This window comes from Phocoena sinus, chromosome 3 (genome assembly GCF_008692025.1).
Source record: "Phocoena sinus isolate mPhoSin1 chromosome 3, mPhoSin1.pri, whole genome shotgun sequence".
NCBI lineage: Eukaryota > Metazoa > Chordata > Mammalia > Artiodactyla > Phocoenidae > Phocoena > Phocoena sinus.
The window spans coordinates 143,598,900-143,605,522 of NC_045765.1; the positions used below are offsets into that span (position 1 = coordinate 143,598,900).

A 6,623-nucleotide genomic window follows, 5' to 3' on the forward strand; every position below is an offset into this window, starting at 1 on the left:
TTGTGACAAATGTAATAGCTTCCCTAGTGCATCAGTTTATGGTGTTCTGGGAATCATTCTGGAAGCTCAGTATAGAGTTTGCTGCTTCAGTACTTCAAACAATTTTTATCTAATTCCCTTTCTGCTTGAAATAACTATACAACCTCACATCCATTAGCGTGGCTACTATAGAAAAACAAAACAGAAATAACAAGTGTTGGTAAGGATATGGAGATACTATAACATTTTCACACTGTTTTGGGGAATGTAAAATGGTACAGCTGCTATGGAAAACAGTATGGTAGGTCCTCAAGTAATTAAAAATGGAATTATCATGTTATCCAGCAATTCCACTTCTGCGTATGTACCCAAAAGAATTGAAAGCAGGGACTCGAAGAGAGACTTGTATACCCATATTTATAGCATTATGCACAATAACCAAGGGGTGGAAGAATCTAAGTGTCCATCAACAGACAAATGGATAAACAAACTGTGGTATATACAGACACTGGAATATTATTCAGACTTAAAAAGGAAGGAAATTCTGACACATGCTACAACATGGATGAACCTCGAGGATATTACATTGAGTGAAATACTACATGATTCAATTTATGTGAGGTACCTAAGGTAATCAAATTCAAAGAGATAAAAAATAGAATGGTGATTCCCAGGAACTGGAAAGAGGAGTTTGGGGTATTATTGCTTAATGGGTACAGAGTTTCAGTTTTGCAAAATGAAAAGAGTTCTGGAGATGGATGGTGATGGTGGTTATACGACAATGTAAATGTACTTAATACCACTGAACTGTACACTTAAAAATGGTTAAAGACATAGAAAACAAACTATGGTTACCAAAGAGGAAAGGGGTAGGGAGGGATCAGTTAGGAGCTTGGGATGAATAGATACACATTACTTTATATAAAATAGTTAAACAACAAGGTCCTACTACATAACACAGAGACCTATATTCACTATCTTGTAATAACCTATGATGGAAAAGAATCTGAAAAAGAATATATATTTATACATACATATATATATGACTGAATCACTTTGTTATACACCAGAAACTAACACAATGTCGTAAATCAACTCTACTTACATTTTTAAAATTTATTTATTTATTTATTTATTTTTGGCTGTGTTGGGTCTTCGCTGCCGCGCACAGGCTTTTCTCTAGTTGTGGTGAGCGGGGGTCACTCCTCGTTCTGGTGTGCGGACCTCTCACTGCGCTGGCCTCTCTTGTTGTGGAGCACAGGCTCCAGACACGCGGACTTCAGTAGTTGTGGCTCATGGGCTCTAGAGTGCAGGCTCGGTAGTTGAGGCACACAGGCTCAGTTCCTCCGTGACATGTGGGATCTTCCCTTACCAGGCTTGAACCCGTGTCCCTTGCATTGGCAGGTGGATTGCTAACCACTGCACCACCAGGGAAGTCCCAACTCTACTTAATTTTTAAAAAAAATGGTTAAGACGGTAAATTTTATGTTGTATGTCTCTTACCACAAGTAAAAATAATTTTAAAATGAAAAAAATAACTAAAGAGATTTACTTGTCTGTACTAAAACCTGAATGATTCACCAGATGAGAGCAGAGACCTCTGGGAAGGACCATACCAATCATTCACAATAATTCCCAAACTGGACTCTGCATTGGATGTCTTTCATGACATTCCACATGCCTCCACCCAGTAGAGGGAGTCTAATTAAGGTTGAGGAGGAGACCCTCTTTTTGATCATGAAGGGGTGTTTCTTCCTAATCTGAGTGAAGAATAGAAAGTAGAGAATTCAGTCTTATAGTGTCTCATATCTGCAGAGTTGTTTTCCTTATTAGGATCCCCTTTGGTGGCTGATACAGACGGGTTATCCCACCTAGTAGCTCACTGGGATGACTGTCCACTCAGATGAGGGCATTATAAGTACCACATAATGAGACCCGGCAACACATGGAGCCTTCCTGGTGGGGCTCCGTGTTCCATGTGAGGCCACGCATACCTGCCTCGACTCTTCTGAGGAGAAGAGCAATGCCACCTCTTCAGTTTTCCTCCAAATCACTGAGATGTGGGATTTGAGTTGCAGAGATGCATTATGAAGCCTGATAATGGACCAGGCTTCAGTCCCAGTGATTCCCAGGGAAAAAAATCAGGAAGTCCTAGTATGATAAATGGAGATGGGCGTGTGGCAGGTTGTGGGAGCAAAGAACAAATTCAGGAAAAGCAAAATGAAAGGGTGGAAGACAGTTGCTAGAAGAGGAATCATGGGACCTAGCTTTCAATTTTACTGAGTGCTAGTGCTGGCTACACAATGTGTGATGAGTCAGCCTGGGTTAAAGGCACAGTTGGAGATAAACCTTAGATTACCTTGATTTTTGTACAAGAAAATTATCTTACTAAAATTGGTAAATATTTTGGCCCTGAACCTTACTCCTTTAACCTTCTGCATTAAAACTGAACACATTAAAAGGAAAAAGTCACTGCAGGTGAAGGTTGGCTTGAGGAGTTACTCTGGGCTCTGCCTCCCACTCTCCCTATCAAACTTTGTTCTCCCTGGCTCCTGTTTTGTGATTCCACACCCACATTATCCTTGCATCACCCAGAGGACTGACCACTCTGGCCCTAACCTTGAGGAACTCAATTTAGTTGAGGAGACAGCCATATAAACAGATTCAAATAGTAGATAGCAAGTGCTGAAACAGGGACATAACTCAAGTGCTATGGAAACAGAAGACAAAGCAGCTAATTCTACCTGGGGCTATTGGAGATGCAAGAACACAAAGGCTCTGAAAGATGAAGAGGGGATATCCAAGCCAAGAGGTTAGGCAAGGACATTTCAGGAAGAAGGACCACAGGTCTTCTCTATCTAGTTGTGATTCTTGGGATCTTCATTTTTAGGCAAGTAAACAGTCTGGGCTGGTTGTGAACTTGGAGACTCCCCATGTGTTCCTTGACAGCTATTGGGGAAAGAGAGTCCATTTGGAAAGTTAGTGTTTTGGAAAAAATTTTTTTAAAAAGTTAACTCCTCTTTGAGAAACCATCTCTGATATGTAACTTCTAAAAAGGTAGGCATTTGCTTCTTGTGAGTTGAGAACTTTAATGGATGAGGTACATAATCTGAAAGTAGTAGCCACAGGAAATATTAGGATCAAATCGCAAGTACAAAGTCAACTTGATGTATATATTGCTTTTCCTTTTTTTGGACTGGCTGTTCTTTTTGTTTTGTTTTGTTTTTTAAAGGAAAAACAATTGAACCTCTGAATCATGTGATTTTTAACTTAAAAAAAAAAAACAAAAAGCAAAATCAAACAACCTCTAAACATGCTACTGTATGTTCCATAAACAAAGAAAGCAAAGTGGCCAAGTAGAGGTGTATAGGACGAGATAGTACCTCAGCCTGGAGCAAGCAGGAATTCAAGTAATTAATGTTTTTGCAGACCAGTGACAGACAGTCTCTTACTCAGGTTGCTAAAGGGAGAATGTCACAACAGAACTGACATCACTCCTTTCTACAAAGCAACAAGGCATCTTGAAAGCTCAACTTCTTGGTGAAGTTTTATGGTTGGTGGCAGGATTTAGTTCACGCATGTGAAAAGACAGCTCAGTCTGCGATGAAAACTCTTCAAAGGAAAACCTCCCCTCAACAGTCTTACTGAGAAACTTTAGCCAACACATAATCAAATTCACTTTTGGGATAAGTCTATCCCAAAATTTTGCAGTGGGAAGAGAGGTAGGTACAGTTACCCAGCCCACATTCACTGCTTCTTCCTTGACTGAATTAGATGGTAGTCGAAGAGAAGCTCTCCTACATTCATCTTCTAGACCAGGAAAGATGAACAGAGGCAAAAGTGGGGTCTTGTCCTTCACAGATTAATTTTGGTTCTGGCAGACTGTGAGCCATAAGCGTCCTGTTCCCACTACATGCACTCTGGGATCAGAGAAATTAGCGCCCATGCTCATGTCTGTCTGTCAGTTAGATCTCCTTGGTTTAGTGACTCCTGTGGATCTATGGCAGTTGAGACAGAAACCTCACATGGGTGCCTCCATGACGGCATGGTCACCAAATGATGTGTCACATCAGGCACTGAAGACAGAGGACATGGGGATCCTTCAGTGAGCACCTCATCATCAACTCCTAGGATAGAATCAGCATTTGGTAGTTTCAAGGACTCTCCACCAAGGCTGGGCTGAGAATTCATAGACACCAGGTTTTTACTGGTTACTGAAGGCTCTTCAAGCAAACTGCTGCCCATTAGTGGCTTATCAGTTTGTTCCTGCTCTTGACTCCCAGCTGCTCCCATCTGCAAGTGATGCTTTCTCACATGCATATTCCTGCTTGCACTCTGAGAGAAGGTCTTCCCACGGACTTGACACTGATGTGGCTTCTCTCCTGACTGAAACACCAAATGTTTTGGAAGACTAGAATACTCACCAAAGGAACTGCCGCATCCTTCGGCTTCACAAAGGAAAGGTTTCTCTCCTGTGTGGACGCGCAGGTGGTTCTTCAGGTTTCCAGCTGTAGTGAACTGCTTACCACAGTTAGACTCAGGACACATAAAGGGCTTCTCCCCATTGTGGGTCCTCATGTGCACCTTCAGCCTCTGCAGTACATAGAAGCTTTTCCCACAACCTGCTGCAGGGCAGATAAAGGAGCGTCATTTCGATAATTTTTTTTTTTTTGGTTTTTTTTTTTTTTTGCGGTACGCGGGCCTCTCACTGTTGTGGCCTCTCCCGTCGCGGAGCACAGGCTCCAGACGCGCAGGCTCAGCGGCCATGGCTCATGGGCCCAGCCGCTCCGCGGCATGTGGGATCTTCCCGGACCGGGGCACGAACCCGTGTCCTCTGCATCGGCAGGCGGACTCTCAACCACTGCGCCACCAGGGAAGCCCCCAATCAGTTTTGAGGTGGTACTTAAAGTGAGCTGGCCACACAGATGTCTGGTCACAGCCTTCAACTGTACACTTAGCTTCTTCTCCATTTGAGGAAGGGGCCCAGAATCTTCGGGTTGCCCATCATCAGAAGCAAGGAGGACATTTCTCCATTGCTGCTGGTTTGCACATTCTTTGCCAGTCGTGCACGAGTAGCAGCAATCAAACTGTCATGGGCCAACTCCTGAACCCGGAGGATCCATGGAATGCTACTGTCTGTGCTCTCACTGGAGAAGAAATCATTCCCTGAATCCTTTGCCTCACCTTGTACAAACACTAAGTGTTCAGCTGAAGAGCCCAGACTCTTGTTAGGTTAAGAAGAATAAAAGAAGTGCTATCACTTGGCTGTAGATCTTGCAACAAGCTCTGGAGTGGACAAAGACTCCAGAGGCTTCTGTACATACAATCTGAGCCCTCGTCTCTTCTCTGTCTGGACCCACATTCACCTGAAGGCTTCTCAACACAGCTCAGGAAGGAACCTCCTTGGAGGAGTTAGTATATTTAGCGTATTATCTGGAAACATTAGCCGACTTCATTCTGAGGCCTCAGTCACTGGAAGGAGGGACAAGCAAGTAATGTCTTTAGCTTCTGATTCTACTGGTCCCTGTCCCAGTGGGCTGGACGTATTCTGAACAAACTGTACCAGGAGCTCTGGTTTGAATTCTAACTCATCTGATAACATTGATTCAGCTTCCAAATCCTGTAGCTGTTCAGGGGACAGGTTAAAATGTTAATTCAGAGTCAATGAAACCTTCCTGTTATGCTCGTATTCCTCTAGGAAGTGCTATGCTTTTCCTGTAAGATGCTGTGCTGGGTGGGTAATCAATTTAGCCTTTCTGTCCCGGGCAGCCGTCCGTCCATCAGTCGGTCTATTGCTTTTTTTAAAACATGGTTCCAATAAAATTTTATTTATAAAATCAGGCAAGGGGCCTACCAGCCTAGTTTGCCAATTCTTAGTCTTAGGGAGCCCTGCACTATCTTTTTGGTTTTTTTTTAACATCTTTATTGGAGTATAATTGCTTTATATTGTTGTGTTAGTTTCTGCTGTATAACAAAGTGAATCAGCTATATGTACACGTGTATCTCCAATCCCCTCCCTCTTGCGTCTCCCTCCCACCCTCCCTATCCCACCCCTCTAAGTGGTCACAAAGCGCCGAGCTGATCTCCCTGTGCTACGGAGCTGCTTCCCAATAGCTATCTATTTTACATTTGGTAGTGTATATATGTCCATGCCACTCTCCCACTTCGTCCCAGCTAACCCCTCCCCCTCCATGTCTCCTCAAGTCCATTCTCTATGGCTGCGTCTTTATTCCTGTCCTGTCCCTAGGTTCATCAGAACCTTTTTTTTAGATTCCATATATATGTCTTAGCATACGTTATTTATTTTTCGCTTTCTAACTTACTTCACTTTGTATGACAGACTCTAGGTCCATCCACCTCACTACAAATAACTCAATTTCGTTTCTTTTTAAGGCTGAGTAATATTCCATTGTATATATGTGCCACATCTTCTTTATCCATTCATCTGTCAATGGACACTTAGGTTGCTTCCATGTCCTGGCTACTGTAAATAGTGATGCAATGAATATTGTGGTACATGACTCTTTTTGAATTATGGTTGTCTCAGGGTATATGCCCAATAGTGGGATTGCTGGGTCATATAGTAGTTCTATTTTTAGTTTTTTAAGGAACCTCCATACAGTTCTCCATAGTGGCTGTATCAA

At 42.7% G+C, this 6,623-nt stretch overlaps 1 pseudogene; it reads right to left on the reverse strand.

The window, feature by feature from the left end:
• Positions 1–3,927: 3,927 nt before the first annotated feature.
• On the reverse strand, positions 3,928–5,633 carry LOC116752017 (annotated as a pseudogene).
• Positions 5,634–6,623: the final 990 nt, after the last annotated feature.